Source organism: Oreochromis aureus, linkage group 3, assembly GCF_013358895.1.
Source record: "Oreochromis aureus strain Israel breed Guangdong linkage group 3, ZZ_aureus, whole genome shotgun sequence".
Lineage (NCBI taxonomy): Eukaryota > Metazoa > Chordata > Actinopteri > Cichliformes > Cichlidae > Oreochromis > Oreochromis aureus.
The window spans coordinates 38975858-38986574 of NC_052944.1; the positions used below are offsets into that span (position 1 = coordinate 38975858).

General features: G+C 38.9%; 1 pseudogene; it reads right to left on the minus strand.

Annotated features, from left to right (window-relative positions):
- Positions 1–5101: 5101 nt before the first annotated feature.
- Positions 5102–10481, minus strand: LOC120433724 (annotated as a pseudogene).
- Positions 10482–10717: the final 236 nt, after the last annotated feature.

Genomic DNA, 10717 nt, shown 5'->3' on the forward strand with positions numbered 1-10717 from the left:
TTGTTAAATTGTATTTCTGATTTCACCACAAGCTGGCAGTGTTTTACAATAATGTGTTAGTGTTGACAATAGGGCTGACCCAGTGACATTGAAGCGGTCTAGTAGTTTACCTTGTTATACTACAACAAGAAGGTTACTAGTTACTACTACTTACTTGTCCATGCGTACACAGCAAAAAGACCAGTGTTAAATAAACTCCCACAGAGTCATTTTCAACACTTTTTCAGGGTTTACATAACTCCACACTCTTTAGAATTAAATCAACATTTTTGAAATAGTTAAAATATTTAACACCGTGCCAGAGTTCATGTTTTAACTTGCAAAACAGAGTTAAAATAACACTTTAGAGACTGAATAAGTGACTCTGCTGAGCTACAATGTTCAACCTTCTGGTTAGTGTTGGCTTCACTCCCTATTGTGTCAGGCTTTCTACACTGAAAAGTGTTAAAATTAAATTCTGAGAAAGAATTACATTCCACAAAATAAATTTTCCCCAAAAGGACATTTATTATGTCTTGATTTGTGAATGACGGTACAATGTACACTGTCTCATCTGAAACATTATATGACCTTTGCATATCAAAAGGTTTATAAAACTTTAGATCTGACATTTTCACTATGCATCTCTCCTCAGTATGTACAACTCTTAATGCATATAGATGGTTATCAAAACACTGTAAACAACTTGTTTCCCATTAAAAAATGTAATCTTCAACCAAAAGTAAATCACTTATTTGGCAAAAGACAGACATGTCTTCTTCCACTGCACTGCAAATAACAAGTCCAGCTTTATATTATCTTGGGACAAATTAAACACAAAGTGTGCTTTGAAAAGTTCATCAAATGCCCCGAGTGAGTGGCTCGCCTGACATGGAATGAGATGCTTATCCATGGTGATGTAGAAGGTGTCAGTCTTGCTCCTCTGATGCCCAACAGTGAGGTGGTATGGTTGTCGACCTTGTTGATTGCAGAGATGCTCTTCCAGACTGCAGCATGACTGAGGTTGACATAAGGAAACTGAAAATTAATCACAGAAATAATGTCTAAATACAGAAAAAAAATAAATGTAGAAAAGATTCAAAGATATTATTGAAATTTTGTGATAGATCACGACCTTATGAAAGACTACAAGTCTGTGACTTGCATCACTTGCCCTGATTTTTGGAGACCTTTGTCCTCCTGGTGTTGGTGGAAGGAGATGTAAAAACAACAACAGAAATGCCATTTCTTGTTCAAAGGATGAGGATGAAAAGGTACAAAATTGATACCATTTCATCAAATGTACTGATCTGTTTTACAATGAAAACAAAGTTATCAAAAAGTAGATACACTTTTAGAGACACACAAGAAGAAAAAACTCTATCGGATTATTAGTTCTGGATCATCATATGAGCAAAACAGACAATTCTTTGTTTGACTTTATATTACATTCAAAACTAGAAAAAGTGGACAAATATTTAATTTGTCGTAATTGTTTGAATTTAAATGTTAAAAAAAAACAGAAACAAATTCATATTTGCCCATGAATGCAGCTTCAACCTTTAATATACAAAAAAATACAACTCACTTGTAGAATCGTCTTGATGATTTTCTGGATGACCTTCTGCTATCTGAACCAAGCAAAGCAACTCTGATGTTCAAGTGAGGCTCTTTTATAGCTATGAGTACTCCGGGAGAGTAGAAAAGCACTATATAAGAATCAGTCCATTTACCATTTACCAAGAATGTATTCCATTTCTGAAGCAACCTGGAGGATGTGTCGTCATTGAACAGGAGAGTGAAGTCTTGCTCCACCTTTAAGAAAGAAAATTGTATTTGAAACAGCTGCTAGCTCCAAATTCCAAAGCATTTTAAAAAATGAATTCTAACCTACCACTCCTTTTGTATCCAGGAATCTTGGAAAAGTGGATAGGATACCAATGCTTCTGCTCGGGTCATTAACGAGCCCCTGATGGTGATGAAAGGTCTCTTTCATCTTCTGGAAAATCACAAAGTTGTCTGTAGTATGGTTAAGCAAAGACATGGCCTCCCTGCAAGCATCCCCATCAAGGTGGTGTATAACATTCACAATCCTTTGGAGATTTGGGACACCTGAAGAACTGTCTCTCAACTTATTAGGTGGTGTTGGAGATCCACGACGAATCTTTCTTTGGACAGTTTTCAAATGTATGAAATGTATCCTGTACCACCCACTGCATAATAGAAGTGCTCCTGGATAAGAGAAAACACAAAGTATTTTGTGAGATTTAGCTCATAACAAAATATCAGATAATTATTATGTCCATTAAACAATGTTCTGTTGAATAAATAAATATTCACTATTACATAGCCTTTGTCTGCATATGGATCTTTGAGCGAGGGGAACAGCATCACAATGCCCAAAGCATACTCCTCTCTGATTGCTTTTGGGAGAAGGTGCCTGAGAGGAGATTTTCAGTGTTTTAAAAAAAAATTAGACAGTTAGTATGCATTTATTTGGCACAAGTATAAAGAACACAACACTGAACTTGTCAGGGTGGCTGTAGCTCAGGAGGTAGAGCAGGTCAGCTGTTGATTAGAAGGTTGGGGGTTCGATCCCTGGCACGCAAGATACTTGGGCAAGATACTAACCCCCACTTGCTCTCTGATGCATCCATCGGAGTATGAATGATAGTTAGAAAATAGTGCTTGTGTGAATGTGGCGTGTTGTATAGAGCGCTTTGAGTACTCCAGGAGAGTAGAAGAGCGCTATATAAGAATCAGTCCACTTACCATTTGAATACATACCCATGACTATCAATCATGTGAGCCACAAGTATGTTAACTATTTGTCATCTTGTGGCATCCTTCATGGTGTTTGTTGCTTGCTATTCCTGTATTACTTCGTCACCACCAGACTTGCTTCTTAAGACAGTTTCAATTAACTTTTAAAAATGATGGCACAAACAAAAAGAGAAAAAATGAACGTTGAGAATAAAAACCTGGCAAAAAGGAATCATTCTAGAAACTTGACAGGAAAAAACAAAGGTCAAGAGTCAAGCTTTGTAGCAACCTGTTTAGCAGATACTGCAGCAGTATTGTAAATTCTTCCTCTCTTGCATGGGACCTCATTTAAGATCATCTAAGATGTAAATAATTTCCCCCAGGGATCAATAAAGTATTCTGATTCTGATTATAGTTGAGGCATGTGAGCTGAAGCTTGAGTTGGAGTCAGACAAATCAGTAGCAGAAGACAGGTCAGAAAACACTAAAGAAAAAGAAAATGTCAAATAATTTGTTCATTTCAATGTAAAGTGCTTCATTATAGAACACCTTTGCTAAAAACACAAATCCGAATCTACATCAATGTAAGATGGTCCTACAATACGTATTAAAATATTATTTTGAACATATTCTTCATCCAAGATAAAGCAGAAATAACCTACACACCTTTTACATTAAATTGCAGAAAGTCGTACTGTCCTTCATCCTCATTTAGCATCACATACTTCAGTTGTTGATCATACATAACCTGGACCAACATTTTTCTGATAAATGCAAGATTAAAAATTTAAGAGGACAAAATAAAACCTACCCTGAGTCATTCATGTACTATATAAAACAGTGCATGTTTGAAGACTTTTTTGCAGTTCTATTGATGTCAAACTACATGTCAGAGTCCACAACAAATGGAACAGAGGGACATTAATGCCAGCCTGAGCAGTTTACTTTGTTTTTTCATCACTAACAGCTTGAATGTGAACTGTAACATTGATATAGTTAGAGGCTATTTACAGTTTGCATTAACAGTTATTGCTAGTATGTTTGACTTGATTCTACTTACCCTGTATGCAGGTGCAAAATCAGTACTGTTCTTCCATGAGGCTCCAACCGAAAACTGCCCGCACTGGGAGGGCTGGGCTTAACTTGAGTTCACAATCAACTCCTTTCAGCTTGTTCGTGGCAAAAAGTGGCCACCAACACATTAGGTTTGTAATTTGTATTATTTTTGTGTTTTTTGACATTTTTTCTGCATAAAGCTTTTAACTAACTTCAGTTCTTTTCATAAATATAAAATAATTATTACTTTTTAAATTTTTAACCCTTTAAACAACAGTTTGTTTTTCCACTGCACTAGCTGGAAGACAACCTCAAATCTCACAATCTTATATATTTGCATTGCTACTGGAATTTCTTGTATTATTAATTGTAGAGTCTGGGACATGTAATTGATTCACATCAACATTGATTATAATACATTGTTATTTTTGTGCAGGGAGAGCAAAAACAGCTTGTTCGTGGCCAAAAATGGCCACCCCTTGTTTACGTTTACAAAACAACTCGAGTTGCCAACATCCTCTCTAAGTTATCCAAGCAATATTTGTGCCTATTGTAGTCCAGGATTGCTGTTTCCTTTCACGCGTCCTTTATTCCCCATCACTGACTGCTGGTTCCCTGTGTGTTGCTGTCAAAAGAAGCACATTCCTCCGTTGCTTTGGCATGTGGGATATCACCATGGTAGGTTTGGTAAAGCCAAAGACAGACAACAAAATCTTCCTCTGTTGCAACTGGAGGAGCTGGGGAGGAAGCTCTGGGTTGTTTCCCCTGTGCCAGTTTTCATCTGAGGAGTTCCTCTGCAAAGGGGACCGAAGTAAAGACGTTGTCCTCGGAGCTCCTCTGTCAGTTGGAGTCTGAACCCCATGCAATTTTTTACTTCCTGAGAACTTCCAGTGTTGTCATCCAACATGCTATGTATTGCTTTATCCTGGTGTAAGCTCACATCTCCACTTTATCTATAATCCTCCAATTCTCACACCTTCGCCTCCCGTGCAGGTTTGTAAGGGTGCACAGCAGCTAAAAGATCTTCTTTGTTATAAAGAAGTCAAAAGTAGATCTCAGGCTGCTAATGCAGGGAACTGCATACAGGGTGACCCCTAGTTTGATACCAGTGGGTACTGGATTGTAGAGCAGTCTCTCTTCAGTGGTGGGACCCACATGGTTTTCCTTTCATGAGGGATCCACTCAGTCACCGGCTCCTCTGTCTCAGAAAATGCTCCTATGTTCTTTTCCATCAGCTGCTCGGCCTCCACCTCCATGCCCCCCAACCCCAATCCTCCCCCAAAGAAGAGGATTCAGGCACTGGCTAGTACTCATCATCAGTGGTGATGCAGTCAGCCTCTTTGGAGATTGTCCCCTCATCTTCTGGAGAGGAAGTTTCTTCATCTTGGGCAGATGTCTTTTCTTCAAGGGCAGAGGACTGCTTGCTGTCCTTGCTCTCTGACCAGATCATATAGACAGTGCTTGAAGCAGTGATGACCTTCTTGCCATATTGCCAGAATAAATATCCTGGATGCTGTTAAGCTTACTTACAGCAGTAGCAATGTCTGCACCTGCATAAACTCCAGGACACGTTTACAAACAGTGTTTGTTGTTGTTTGCGCTGCAGCTGCAGGTTTGAACTCTGCAAAATGCCATGTGATTGTTTTTTTTGTTTTTTGTTTTTTTAGATTCAATATTTTGGGTGTGGTATCCTTTAATGAAAAATACAAGAGTAAAAGTGCTTTTAGCATGTGCTTCAAAGCTAAGTTTGACTGGGAACCTCAAAGCTCAATAGCCTGCATCCACAGAAATTCACTGCAGCCTGTGTAATATTTGATGCGTCATTATTTATTCCAGTCTATCTTGCAAATACATGTTTGTGCTGCAATGTCATGCACAAACACAAACTATTAGATCCTTAAGATCAAACCTATGTCAAAATTGTTTCATTATTTTGGTCCATTGGAGTGTGGTAAGCCAGCAAAGGCCGCTACTAGAAACTAGGAATATTACATGAAATTGCTTGTTTGGCCAAAAATGGCTAAATGATGTAATTTGGTAAAAAACATTAAAAACTAGAATTTTCATGTGTTGAGTTCATAATGAAAGCAATTTTACCTAAATTTCATGACATATTACTGTCAATAACAAGGAATCAAAAAAGGTGGTTATAATGGGTTTCAATTGGCCAAAAATGGCCACGATAGAGTCAAGAGGAACAATTTAGTGTATAGTGAAAAAAAAATGTGCCTTTGGGAATTTTCATTCCATTTGTATTAACAGACCGAAAATGGTTGAAAAAAGAAAAGTGAAGTGGCCACAAATGGCCAGGATAGAGCCCAGAGGGTTAACTTTATGTCTTTCTTCTTTGCAGCTCATATATTATGTTTTTCTTTAGTCCATCTATCTAAACAACACTCAAAAAATTATTACTATTACTGTTATTTTTTTAATCTCTTTTTCTTGTAAATGGAGCATTCCCAAGCTGCTGATAAATGTTATTTGTCATTGATTATCACTGTGTAACACAATCATTTAATTTTCTTTTCGAAGTTACAGATTTTACTTTCAAACCAGCTGCAAGTCCCACTAAAGCTCCAACTAACACTCCTACTGCAGCCCCCACTGGACCCCCTATGGCTCCAACACTAGCTCCAACAGCAACTTTAATGCCAATTCCAGCACCAATACCAGCAGCAACTCCAGCACCAGCAGCAGCTCCAACATTAACACCAGTATCAGCTCCAGCAATGATGTTCATTCTTTCTGCTTTGTATCTTGCTTCTTTGGCCGTCAGCTCTGGATTTTCTTTCTGAAGTCGTTCCATCTCTTTTTTTATGGCTTTCTCTGCCTCTTCAAACATATTGGTGGTGTAGCAGCATCCTCCATTTCTCTCATTCATTGTGTTAATTTTCTCCAGCAGCTCTCTAACCTCAGAGGGATCCTTGTTTCTGCTGTTTAAAACATGATATCCTCCACGGCACTGACTGATAAAGTCTTTGAGATCTGGATGTTTGATTGCTTCTTCTATGGCAGTGGTTCCCAAACTTTTTTTGCCAGGCCCCCCTTTTTTACAAGAAAAATGTTGCCCCCCCCCCCCTCCGCACAAACACATCCTCCAAACACACACACCCATATTTTGTTTACAAACTCCATTGCGGTTTATTTCACACCTCAAACATTTAGTAAACAATTAAGCAAATACAAGTAAACGGCAATAAATTACAGGTAGTAATAAAATACACTACTAACTCTTTTACGCTGCGTCCACACCTACACGGGTATTTTTGAAAACGCAGCTGTTTATGCGTTTGGGCTTTTCGTCAACATGTAAACGGCGTTGCGATTCACCGAAAACGGAGATTATTTAAAACTCCTTTTTTGCGTTTACGTGTGGACGAGGATTACAGAGTTCGTCACGCAACGTCAAAGGTATGTGCCTCTTTTCACGTCACGCTGTGCGCCACGTTATTGTTTACATGAGATGAATTGCAGAATGGCAGATACAGACAAAATACTGTTACTGTTAATCTGACTATCTTCAGGTTTTACACGCTTACATATACACACGCAGTTACTGTCCCTGCATTTAGAAAGGCAGAGGCGTCACGGTGTAATTATTTTACGTGTAGTTGTTTTTTTTCCTGTGTAATAATATTCAACATTGTTATCAATACATTTTTCAAAAAATGTCTCTCTGTGCAAAATGGGTTTAAACAGATAAACAGCTGTGGGATACTGTTTGTCCGTGATTTGAACCGGGGGAACAAATTACGGCAGGATCAGCCTGATATTATTTGTAAACCGCTGTAACTTTACTGCATAAAGAGCTAACATGTCCAAAATGTCAGGAGTAGTTAGTTATTACAAGAAGTGTTTGTGAACTAAAAATCAAGAATGTGGGATACTGTTTGTCCGTGATTTGGAGAGCCCAGCGCTGCTCCCGACGCAGGGAAACTAATTTTGCAGGGGAGACCTACCTTGGCACTTGTGCAGGTGAAGCCAAAGGGAAGATATGCTTCACCATATTTTCTAGTCTTTGGCTTGGAAGGAAGTTGGTTTGGAAACATATTTGGCGATGCTTCATCTCCTGCTTTGCGTTTGTGTGAGAGCCCCGTCAAAAACCTGTCCACAGTGTCCAAGCGCTCTTTTTTTTTTTTTTTTTTTCTTACCGCGCCCCCCCTGCAATGGCTCTGCACCCCCCTAGGGGGCGGGCCCCACACTTTGGGAACCTCTGTTCTATGGTGTCTTTAGTCACATCATCTTCATGGATTACCAAGGCCATTGTGTAATCAGCTGCTTTTTCACCAAATATCTTCTGAATGATTTTCACAGTTTTTTGGTGAATCTGTTTGGCTGGATCACAACCAGGAACACATGAGGACCAGGAGCAGCAAAGGAGATGCATCTAACAATCTCTCTCTTCACCTCTTTTTGAGTTAGTTTAGTTTCATACAGACCTGGAGTATCAACTACAGCCAGTTTTTGACCTTCAAACAGACGTGTTTCCTTCTGACACTCTGATGTTACTGTGGAAAAAGATGCTAAGGATTTAAAAGGTTTTTTTTTCCTAAGATCCTGTTTCCTGCTGCACTCTTCCCAACTCTTGTTTTCCCAACAAGAACAATCCTGAGGTCGGCTTCTGTTTTTTTCATGGCTATCTGAGCTTCTCTGAACATTTCATTGGTGTAATATTCTCCTCCATTTCTCTGAACCATGATGTTGATTTTCTTCAGCAGCTCTCTGACCTGAGAGGGACTCTTGTTTCTGTTGTTAAAGACATGATATCCTCCACCGCACTGTCTGATGAAGTAAGAGATAACAGGATTATGATTGATCATTTTTTCTATGGTGTCTCCATCTCGCTCAAGATTGTCCCCAAAGGTGAACAAGGCCATAGTGTAACATGCTGACTGTTCTCCAAACATGTTCTTGATGATTTTGACAGTTTCTTGTTCTTCTTCTGTGAATCTGTTGGCCTGAATCACAACCAGGAACACATGAGGACCAGGAGCAGCAAAGGGGATGGATCTACTGACCTCTTCCTTCACCTCCTTTTCAGTTTTTCCGGTGTCATATAAGCCTGTGTTACACCCCTGAAAACAGGGGGAAAAGAATCACGAGAGTGATTTTGACTTGCGTCTCTCATGCAGCGTTTATTGCAGTGAAAATGAACAGAAACATTTCACATTCTGTACTGCTTAATTTCACATGGTGGAAGAAAACACTAAATAATAAACCGAAATACTAAAGTGCTTACTATACATATACTTGAGCAGGTTTCCTGACAAAATGGCTGACAATGGCGGCGTTTTTAGCTCCTGCTGTTATCTTACTGGCCATTACACAGTGCAAAACCGAGGCTCAAAGCCGCCACGTATATGTGCACAAAACTGTAACACAATGCTTCTAAAGCTTACAAAACAATGAAGGATTACCTCTTAAATATCTTAACAGTTTACACATTGGAAATATATCAACCTTTAAACACTTTTACCTGAAAACAGGGGGAAAAGAATCACGAGAGTGATTTTGACTTGCGTCTCTCATGCAGCGTTTATTGCAGTGAGGAGAACGCGAAAAGCCCCTAATGGAGAATAGAGACACTACTAATCGATCCCAGAAAAGGCTTACTAGCCGATCACTGATGTATAGATTGCAGTTCTCTTAAGTAACATGAAAGCCATTAATATAACATGAAAAATAATGAACTCTTAACCATTTTCTTACCATATTTACATTATTTTTGTCCTTATATCGACTGATATGAATTAGTATTAAGTGAACAGTTTTATATACAGTAGTCCTTCAACAGTAGTCCTTCAACCTGTCACACTCAGTAGTCCTTCAACCTGTCACACCTGGAGAATCAATTACAGCCAGTTTTTGACCATCAAACAGACCTGTTTTCTTCTGACACTCTGATGTCACTGATGACAGTGATGTTGAGGATTTAAAAGATTTTTCTCCTAAGATGGTGTTTCCTGTTGCACTCTTCCCAACTCCAGTTTTTCCAATAAGAACAATCCTGAGGTCAGCCTCTCTGAACATTTCAATGGTGTAGTATCTTCTCTGAACCATGGTGTTGATCTTCTCCAGCAGCTCTCTGACCTGAGAGGGATCCTTGTTTCTGTTGTTAAAGACATGATATCCTCCACCGTATCGACTGATGAAGTCACTGAGAGCTGGATTTTTACTGATTAATTCTTCTATGGTGTCTCCATCTGACTTCAGGTCATCTCCATGGGTGAACAAGACTAATGTGGAGCATGCTGATTGTTTTCCAAACATCTTCTGAAACATTTTCACTGTTTCTTGATCTTCATCTGTGAAGCAGTTTCCCTGAATCACAACCAGGAACACATTAGGACCAGGAGCAGCAAAGCAGATGGCTCTCTCCATCTCTGCTGTCAACTCCTCTTCAGTTTTACTGGAGTCACACAGACCTGGAGTATCGACTATAGCCAGTTTTTGACCTTCAAACTCTCCTGTTTCCTTCTGACACTCTGATGATGTCAATTCAAAAGCATTCCCTTTTCCTAGGATGATGTTTCCTGAAGCACTCAGTTTTTCCAAGAAGCAAAATCCTGAGCTCTGGCTTATCTGGTTCCTCTGGTTCTTCTTCCTCTGTTGAATTACAACAGTATTACAATTTTTTTAATTTATCATTATCTTCTTAATAATTTTACCTCATCACTACACATGACTCTGGATACTGTATCTCATGTGAAAAAGGGAGCCTCAAATCAAAAGTATTTGACTCCCTGGTATAATTCTCAAACAAATACCTTAAAGCAGATTAACTTGTAAACTGGAGAGGAAATGGAGTATCATAAAGGGCTTTTTGACTGAAACTGGGAGAAATATTTTAAAAATTCCATCTCGTCAGGTTTTTTTTCTCAGAACTCATGGTGTTAGTGTAATTAGGGGTATAATTTCC